The 10,000-nt window shown below is 59.7% G+C and overlaps 1 non-coding gene and 2 pseudogenes across 1 annotated transcript; all 3 read right to left on the reverse strand.

Annotated features, from left to right (window-relative positions):
* Positions 1 to 432: 432 nt before the first annotated feature.
* Positions 433 to 1,694, reverse strand: LOC145273284 (large subunit ribosomal RNA; annotated as a pseudogene).
* A 1,983-nt stretch (positions 1,695 to 3,677) lies between these two features.
* LOC145273368 (5.8S ribosomal RNA) lies at positions 3,678 to 3,835 on the reverse strand. Its single transcript, XR_013866361.1, has one exon. It is a non-coding gene; the product is annotated as a 5.8S ribosomal RNA (ribosomal RNA).
* Positions 3,836 to 4,232: 397 nt separating this feature from the next.
* LOC145273442 (small subunit ribosomal RNA) lies at positions 4,233 to 6,603 on the reverse strand (annotated as a pseudogene).
* Between the last annotated feature and the right edge of the window lie 3,397 nt (positions 6,604 to 10,000).

Consider the following 10,000-nt stretch of genomic DNA (forward strand, 5'->3'; position numbering starts at 1 on the left):
TACCTTTTCCGTATCTCCGGACGAGCCGATTCCACGGACATGGTCCTTTACGAAGAAGAGAGAACTCTTCCCGGGGCTCCCGGCGACGTCTCCGGGCTCGCTTGCGTCACCGCGGTTTCGCCCGGGAAGCGACGGGCGCCGCCGACATCGCTGCCGACAGCGTCGCCACCCCCGGGCCCTCTCCGAGTCCGGGTTCGGGAATATTAACCCGATTCCCTTTCGACGGGAGGCCGGCCGCTTTTTTTTTGTTTGGGCTTTTGATTCGATTCGATTCGATTCGCTTTCCTTTCACCTTTCATAACGGATCCGGCGCCTTTCGGGAAGACTTTCGCCCGCGTCTTAGGACCGACTGACCCGTGCTCGACCGCCGTTGGCACGGAACCCTTCTCCACTTCGGTCTTCGAAGGTCTCGTTCGAATATTTGCTACTACCACCGAGATCTGCACCCGCGGTCGGCTCCACCCGGGCTCGCGCCCTAGGCTTCCGTGCTCGCCGCGGCGCCCTCCTACTCGTCGCGGCATCGTTTCGGCGCGAAAGTTCATCGCTCCTCGCCGCGACGGTCCGGCATCGGTCCGTCGCTCCAGCGCCATCCATTTTCGGGGCCGGTCGATTCGGCAGGTGAGTTGTTACACACTCCTTAGCGGATTCCGACTTCCGTGGCCACCGTCCTGCTGTCTATATCGACCGACACCCTTTCGGGGATCTCATGGGCGTCGCGTTAGGCACCTTAGCCGGACGTTTGGTTCATCCCACAGCGCCAGTTCTGCTTACCAAAAGTGGCCCACTTGGCACTCGCATTCGAGGTGACCAACCGCCCAGCGAAGCGTGCTGGCGGCGGCGGCCGGATGGGTCGGCTCCGTCGTTCGGGAGAGTCGGCCCGTTCCACCCGTTCCGAGTTCGAGAGTAGGTCGAGGCCGTGAACGGCCCCGGGGCCTCCAATCGTTCGCTTTACCGGATGGAATTGCGACGATCGAGCGCCAGCTATCCTGAGGGAAACTTCGGAGGGAACCAGCTACTAGACGGCTCGATTGGTCTTTCGCCCCTACACCCGGTTCCGACGATCGATTTGCACGTCAGAGGCGCTTCGGACTTCCACCAGAGTTTCCTCTGGCTTCATCCCGACCGGGCGTGGATCGCCATCTTTCGGGTCCCTGGTCGCTCGCTACGCCAGAGTCGGCCGAGTCGTACTCGGAAAAAGGGGAAACCGACCCGGGGGTGATGCGCCCGCGCGCAGCGCCTAAACTCGACGACAAAATAGGACTAGTTCAAGCCGCGGGATCTCACCGATGGGCGGAAGGAGGATATGGAAGCTGGCGCCCGGCAATTCCCCTTTTTGGATGATGCGCCGGTCCCCTCTCGGGGAGGAGGGAAAAACAACCGCACGTCAGCCACGAGCCTTCCCTCTCCTATCTCTCTCGGGAAGAGAGAAAAAAGGAAAAGTTGCGGGCACCGCAGCAGCGACGGCGGAAGGCCGAAAACGCCGCGCCGGCGGGATCGGGCACGGCTCGGAGGCGGGTGAGGCGAGGAGAAGACGACGGCACGAGACCGACGACACCCCCCGACGACCCCCGGACGACTTTGCCACGACACCTCTCCCGATCGACGCCCTCCTACACGCTCTCTCGCTTTCGCTTCGCCTTCGGGGTTAGTCAGAGGTGGCCCCTACGACTCGCGAACGGCCAGGACTCCTCGGTCCGTGTTTCAAGACGGGTCGGGTGGGTTGCCGATGCACGTCGCTGACCCGGGGTGGCGGGCGGCTCGAGTAAAAAAGCGTCGCCGAGCGACCTCTCCGGAAACGGAAACGGGGCGAGGGCGGGGTTGCCCCCGACAAGAACCCGAAACGTCGGCGAGGTGCGTGACGGCGAGGCCGCGCCAGTCCTATCCCGCCTCTCATCGCGCACGCGCCCGAGACGGTGGGGCGCCTAAGGAGCGACACACAGAGTGCGTCGCCCGCACGCGACTTCCGGCGGGATCAAAACGGACCGGCTCGCCACGTGTAACGGATCGTGTCAGATTTCCTCCGTTCCCGGCAGAAAGGGGCAGTTACGTTCGCGGGCCCGACGGCCGGTGGCCCCCGACTTCACAAGGTGGGAAGACGGGGGTTTTCAGGGTGATGAAACGCCTGCCGCCTACGGAAAAAAACCCGCGTGTTCGACCTGCACGCCGGGAACGGGTCGCGACGACGGACCGGAGGGGAAGTGCGTCCGGTGCCGGCCGCGCGGAGGTCGCGCCGAAGCGCCCGCGCCATGATTACGCCGAGCGATGATGAAGGGGACGGGTGCAGCGGAGTCGCGCGCGGAGGGAGCAGGAGGAAAGAAGAAGCGGCGGCGACGGATGCGGCGGGTTAGGGCCCGGCGGCAGCAGCGATCGAGAGGACGAGTCCCCTCCGTCGCAGCCAACCGACGCAGCCACCTACCGACGCCGCGGTCGTCACCACGTTTCCCTTCCCGCTATCCACGCGGCCCGTCTCCTTCGTCGGCGACGCGGGCACAAAAGCTGGAACCGCGGGGAACGAGTCCCCCGCGGACACGACGAACGACGACCTGTGCCGCGACGGCCTCTCTTTCAAGAACACACATCGAGTTTGGGCTCGAGCCTAGGCAGCACCGGACTGAGTCCCCCCGCGATCGCGGTGAGCGGTCCCACCCGTTTACCCCTGGGCGGTTTCACGTTCTCTTGAACTCTCTCTCCAAAGTTCTTTTCAACTTTCCCTCACGGTACTTGTCGACTATCGGACTCGTCCCGGTATTTAGCCTTGGATGGAGCTTACCACCCGATTTGGGCTGCGTTCCCAAGCAACCCGACTCTCGGATCGAAGGCCGTCGCTCGCCGTCCGCACCGAATGGGCCTGGCACCCGCCGCGGGCGGCCCCGATCGAGGGAACTCCGAACTATGCGAGACGAAAACGAACGGCTGCCTTCGACCCATGCGCCACACGTCCCGAAGCCTTTAACTTGCGACGGGATTCGGCGTTGGGCTTCTCCCGGTTCACTCGCCGTTACTAAGGGAATCCCGGTTGGTTTCTTTTCCTCCGCTTAGCGATATGCTTAAGTTCAGCGGGTCGTCTCGTCCGAGCCGAGGGCGGCGGTTTTTAGTAGAGTGTGGTGTTTGGAGGAGAGGAATCTCGATCGGTACCCTCCGTGTGACGACGGCTGGCCGATATAGCGCCCGTCCGACCGAAAATGAAGAAGCCAACAATTAAAAAAAAGCGTGGGTCCTCCCCATCCGACGTTGCGTTGCCTACGACGCGGCCACCTTTTTACGGTGCGACGGCCGTGCTCGTCGCGCTGCTCGAGGCGTCGCTGAGAGACACCTTCATGAGGCAGAGAGCGAGACGAGCAGGCGGCGCTTACGTCGGCAGTCGGTTAGGTCGGTACTTTTTTTTTGGTCTCCCTTCGGCTGCTTTCGGACAGACTCCTCCTGCTCCTCCTCCACAGTGTTTCTTCACGCGGTCGAAAAGGGAAAAGACTCCGCGGTCTGCCAGCGGGAGACGAAGGAGGAGGCCGGAGAGGGTTTTAAAAAAAAAAAAGACATTGAAAGGAGTCAATTCTTTTTTTATTTTTCTTCCCCCTCGTCACTCGCTCCTGCGACGTCCCGGTTACCACCGTGCCGAGGACCGGGCGGGCACGGGGACGGCAAGATGTCGTTTCGTTAACGGAGAAAGACATGTAACGTTCCGCCTCTCGACCGGACGTGGCCCCGAGACAAGGGATCTCGGGGCCGCAATGTGCGTTCGAGGTGTCGATGTTCACTGAGTCCTGCAATTCGCATCAGTTATCGCGGCTGGCCGCGCTCTTCATCGACGGACGAGCCGAGTGATCCCCCGTCCAGGGTTCAGCACTTGGTTTTTTTATATTAGTTTTTGTTTATATAGATTTAGTAGTGTGCGAGGAGGTCTGTGCGAGGAGGCGTGACGGCATTGCAATGTCGCGAGTAGTTTGTTTTTTTAGCTAGCGGCGGTGGCACAGCGGCTGCAAAAAAACAAAAAAACGATAAAGCGGCGACAAGGCAAAGAAGAAGCGGCCATCACTTGCGGTGGGCGAAAAAACAAACAGGTGGTAAGACGCGGAAGCAAGCAAGAAGAGCTGGGGCTTTAAAAACCTCCGCGTCACCACAAATCTATCTCTCGCTCCGCCTTTTATAGGTTTGTTTGCGCGCATTCGAGGCGTTGACGCCGACAGACAGAGGAGGTAGGCCGGAAAACAACAAACCAGTCTCGAACGGGAAAACGGTAATGATCCTTCCGCAGGTTCACCTACGGAAACCTTGTTACGACTTTTACTTCCTCTAAACGATCGGGTTCGGTCGTCTTCTCCAGGCATCGAACGCCGAGGCGTAGATGCACGAGTGTCGTGACGGACACGTCGCGCACTGCCCGGCGGCGTCGTCGGCCAGATCCGAGGACCTCACCGGACCGTTCGATCGGTAGTAGCGACGGGCGGTGTGTACAAAGGGCAGGGACGTGATCGACGCGGGCTGTTGACCCGCGCCTACCGGGAATTCCTCGTTCACGGGGTTGGTTACAGGCCCCGATCCCTATCACGGGAGGTGGTTCAGAGGTTTCCCAACCCTCTCGGGCCGGGGCGAAGTCCCCGCTGATACCTCCAGTGTAGCGCGCGTGCGGCCCCGGACATCTAAGGGCATCACAGACCTGTTATCGCTCCGCCTCGTGTGGCTTTCTGCCACCCGTCCCTCTAAGAAGTGCGTGAGAAAACCGACCCGGACCCGAGCGCCACGGAGGACGCCGAGCCCGCCGTAAAAATCACTGACATCGGCGCACTAGTTAGCAGGCCGGAGTCTCGTTCGTTATCGGAATCAACCAGACGGATCGCTCCACCAACTAAGAACGGCCATGCACCACCACCCACCGAATCGAGAAAGAGCTATCGATCTGTCAATCCTACCGGTGTCCGGACCGGGTGAGTTTTCCCGTGTTGAGTCAAATTAAGCCGCAGGCTCCACTCCTGGTGGTGCCCTTCCGTCAATTCCTTTAAGTTTCAGCTTTGCAACCATACTCCCCCCGGAACCGAACTCTGGTTTCCCGCAGGCTACCCGCCGGGTCATGGAAGCGAACGCCGGCGGATCGCCGGTCGGCATCGTTTACGGTCGGAACTACGACGGTATCTGATCGTCTTCGAACCTCCGACTTTCGCTCTTGATCGAGGAAAACGTGCTTGCCACACGCCATCGCTGCAGTTCGTCTTGCGACGATCCAAGAATTTCACCTCTAACGTCGCAATACGAGTGGCCCCGACCGCTCCCTTCGATCATTGCCTCGCCGTAGACGGAGACCGACAGACGTAGACGAGGCCCTCTTCCATCATTCCATGCTTATCGTATGCAAGCTTGAACAGCCCGCTCTGAGCACTCTAATTTTTTCAAAGTGAACGTACCGGCCGCCGCGGACACTCGGTTAAGAGCACCCTTGGAGGAGAAACCGCCGACCGCAACACGCGCGCAGACAAGACACGAAGCAGGGACTCGGAGCGGACCGGGGGGTTCAAAAAAAAAGAGGAACGCGCGGAAAGGGAGAGGGAGAGAAGCGCGGGGGTCAGAGTGCGGGGATGCGAATGAACGCACCCAAACACACACACGTAGCACCCCCCCGTTAGACTACTCCCGGAACCGAACCGACGACCACTTGTTTTTTTTTTCCCGGATCCCGATCACGACCTCCTCGTCCACCTCGCCGGCAGGACCGCGTGGCGGGTATGCTAGCGGTTGACACCGGCGGAAAGGGCCGGGAATGCGAACGGACGACCAAAGTCAACGACGGACGATGGCGCCGCCGCCCCGGGGCCGCTTGCGCGACCACGAACCCGAGTTCGGACTACGAGCTTTTTAACCGCAACAACTTTAATATACGCTACCGGAGCTGGAATTACCGCGGCTGCTGGCACCAGACTTGCCCTCCGGTTGGTCCTCGTTAACGGATTTGAAGTGTACTCATTCCGATCGCGGGGCCTCGACAGAGTCCCGCGTCGTTATTTTTCGTCACTACCTCCCCGTGCCGGGAGTGGGTAATTTGCGCGCCTGCTGCCTTCCTTGGATGTGGTAGCCGTTTCGCATGCTCCCTCTCCGGAATCGAACCCCGATTCCCCGTTACCCGTAGTAACCACGGTAGGCACTTAACCGACCGTCGACAGTTGATAGGGCGGACCCTCGAGAGACCCGTCGCCGGGCGTGAAAGCTCGTGCGATCGACCAGTGAGTTATCCAGAGTCACCAAAGCGGAGCGCGCCGCCCTATGAGCCCCGCCACCGAACGGACCCGCGAGCGGGAACGCCGACGACGGGAGGACGGAATGACGCGCATCGGTCTCAGTCTAATATGTAGCGCCGCGACCCGGAACGGCCGACGCGGGTGCCAGCGCGCGAGGCGTGGCGACGACGGCGCGCCGACCGATCGCGGCCTGTGTCACATGTATTAGCTCTAGAATTGCCACAGTTATCCATCGCCTCCGAGGAGGAATACGGTCCCGAGGATTAGGTCCGGTTCCTGAGCCATTCGCGGTTTCGCCCGTTCTAATGCGTGGCGTGAACTTACACTTGCATGGCTTAAGCTTTGAGACAAGCATATGACTACTGGCAGGATCAACCAGGTATCGTTGGAATTTGGGACTTTGTTTCGACAGAACGACAGACCGACCGACCGACCGACCGACATAAGACAGACAACTACAACGACGGGCACGTGTTTATTTATTTTTCGAGGGGGTTCGCCGTCAGTAGAAGCGCGCTGCCCGCGCTGATGGCCTCTTTTTTGTTTCTCCCCTGACTTGGACCGAGACCGAGACTCAAAGAACGAAAGCGACCAACGTCGACAACAACAACGACAACGGCACCCTTGACAGCGATACATACGACAAACGACAAGCAGCACGACGGCAGTGCACACGGACATCGAGGGTCAAGGTGCAGACTGAACTCGCCGAGGTCGTCGTCATCGTGGTCGCCATCGATTCCGTCTCGTCGTCGTCGTCGTCAACGTCCACGTCACAGCCGGCCGAGAAGAGAGAACAGACGACAGCGTCGACAACAACAACATCGACAACGGCACCCTTGACAGCGATACATACGACAAACGACAAACAGCACGACGGCAGTGCACACGGACATCGGAGGTCAAGGTGCAGACTGGAATCGTCGAGGTCGTCGTCATCGTGGTCGCCATCGATGCCGTCTCGTCGTCGTCGTCGTCGTCTTCGTCGTCGTCGTCGTCATCAACGTACCAACCGACCGAGACGAGAGAGCAAGCAACAACGTCGACAACAACAACGACAACGGCACCCTTGACAGCGATACATACGACAAACGACAAACAGCACGACGGCAGTGCACACGGACATCGGAGGTCAAGGTGCAGACTGAACTCGTCGAGGTCGTCGTCATCGTGGTCGCCATCGATGCCGTCTCGTCGTCGTCGTCGTCTCCGTCGTCGTCGTCGTCGTCGCCAACGTCAACGTCAACATCACAGCCGTCATCGGGGAGGAGCTGGACCAGGGCAGCGGCGGCGTAAATTTTCCCGTCACCTTCGTCGTCGCCTTCGTCGACCGACCGACCGACCGGCGTCGTGTTCGTGCTCGGAAAACCGAGGAGAGACAACGTGCACATGGCGCGTTCTCGCAAGCGGCTCCTCGGTCCGATTTTTTTGGGCGGCTTTTTCGAGCTTTTTTTTTTTTTTCTCACCCTTTCGTCCGTGCGACGGCGAACGTTAGGGAAAAAAAAAAAAAAAAAAAAAACGACAACAACGCGGCGGACCGGGCGAACAACATCGTCGACACACACGACATTGACGACCGGTCCCCCTTTTCACAATCGCATCGAGATAAAAACGAACGAGTCCGATTCGAGCACCGAGTCGCGAGCGGGAGGACTGTCGGTGCAAGTATCGATCACTGACGTGAGCGCTTCGCCGGACAGAGGATGGCTCATCCGGCAGCCGTGCAAATCGACGGTATGGGAAGAACGAACAAGAAGAGCAACGACTTGATCGGCGGCTTGGGAACTGCGGACGGTGAAAACGGGTTAATCGACTGCGACCACGACTGCTCGATCGATCTTCTTTGGCGCTAACAAAGGTGGAGGTGGCGCAAGAAGGGACTAGCGCTATCACCGTCCACGTATCAGAAGATGCGGCGGCAGACGTCGACGCTTATGCGTTGTCGGACGAGAAGTCGCTGCAGCACGTGTACCGCGAGCGGGACGTCCAAGGTTTTGCCAGACGGAAAGAAATCGGGTGTCAGCGAACGTTCACACGGCTGTGAGATCGGACGCTGACAGGAGTAGGAGGCGGCAGGCAGGCGGCGGTTACGGCGGCGGCGCCTGCTGCTGCTCATCCTCCTGTTTGCTGCGGCGACTTCCAGGACGGGAGAGCATCGAACAACGTACGTATGGTTACAAGGGGATCAGGATCTACATAGTGCATCCCCCGCGGCTATTTTGTTTGTTTGTTCGCTCGTTCGTTAATTCGTTCGTTCGTTCGTTCGTTCGTTACAATGTACGTTTTTCCGTTCGACGGCGGCAGAGAGCGGCGGCGTTTCTCCCTAATCCGGAGGATTTATCGGTCGCACAGCGATGGGTCGTTCGGCCGATCATCGAAAGATTCGCAGGTAGTGGTTGAATGGCAGAACGGCAGCAACAACAGCGGCGGCTGAGAGCGGCGAACGCTGAGGCGGAAGCAGAAGCTGCAGCAAACGTATCGGCTAAACATGGTGGACATAGATATGGCTGACGACGCGGGTACCACGACGACTATGGAACCAGGAAAAGGAGCCGTTAGTTGTTCCAACATATCGTTCGACACGTCGAGCAGCCCTAGGTCCACGGAGAAGCACACACACGTACCACGTATTATAACCTAACGACGATGAGCGGGCGCACGGTTGGCAGGAACGAAGGCGGCGGATCAAAACAAGTTGGAGCGCGGCGACAGCGATAACGGTGACAGCCCTAGGCGGCGGAGATGCCACTTTCTGACGCCTTTGCGACAAGCCCGTAGAGACGTTCCGGACCACCACGAGGCAAAGAGTCGCTGCTCCGACGAACCGACACACCAAAGTGTGCTTCCTACCGAACATGTTTTATAAAACTTTCAAACTGGAAAACCCCAGAAATGGTGTTGGTATTCGTCCAGACCCACCTCCGACACCTGAAAATGGTGGTCAAAAAAAACGTCGATTATACGAAGCGACATTTCTGGTCGGCGATTTTCCAGTTTTACGCCTACTGCCACATGGGGATGTCGGTAGGCGTCGCAAAGTGCCTTCTCGACGCCTAGGCACACCAGGACTTTGTCATTTTTTTCCCCCTCGACATTCCTGGTCCGGTCTATTCCGATTTTACACCTACCGCCATGTGGGGGTGGCAGTAGGCGTCGAAAAGTGCCTTCTCGACCGCTAGCGACACCACTACTTTATCGAGCTCTGGAGGCCCGCACACCGACCCGGGGGCCGCGGAGTCGACCCCGGGGGCCTCCTGGCGTCGCCGCCGCTCACTTGGACGCCTTCCGCAACCTGTGGTCCCGCTCGGGGCCGCCGGGAGCCTCGCCGACCTGACCGGTGTCGGTAGGCGTCTGGAAGCGCCCGGCCGACCTGGACGAGGTCCCCCTGGCCCCCGGGGGACACCCCTTAGTTGGATGGGGGTGCTGTCCCGGGCACACATGCAACCCGCGGCCGCCTACCGACAGCCCCCTTCGCTCGATCGCTACTCCTTTCCAACATATGTCGGAGAAGCCGGGCGGTTGTGAAACCCCAGAAATGGTGTTGGTATTCGTCCAGACCCACCTCCGACACCTGAAAATGGTGGTCAAAAAAAACGTCGATTATACGAAGCGACATTTCTGGTCGGCGATTTTCCAGTTTTGCGCCTACCGCCATGTGGGGGTGGCAGTAGGCGTCGAAAAGTGCCTTCTCGACCGCTAGCGACACCACTACTTTATCGAGCTCTGGAGGCCCGCACACCGACCCGGGGGCCGCGGAGTCGACCCCGGGGGCCTCCTGG

Source organism: Euprymna scolopes, unplaced genomic scaffold (assembly GCF_053919585.1).
Source record: "Euprymna scolopes isolate OS-2025 unplaced genomic scaffold, ASM5391958v1 sca1, whole genome shotgun sequence".
Taxonomy (NCBI): domain Eukaryota; kingdom Metazoa; phylum Mollusca; class Cephalopoda; order Sepiida; family Sepiolidae; genus Euprymna; species Euprymna scolopes.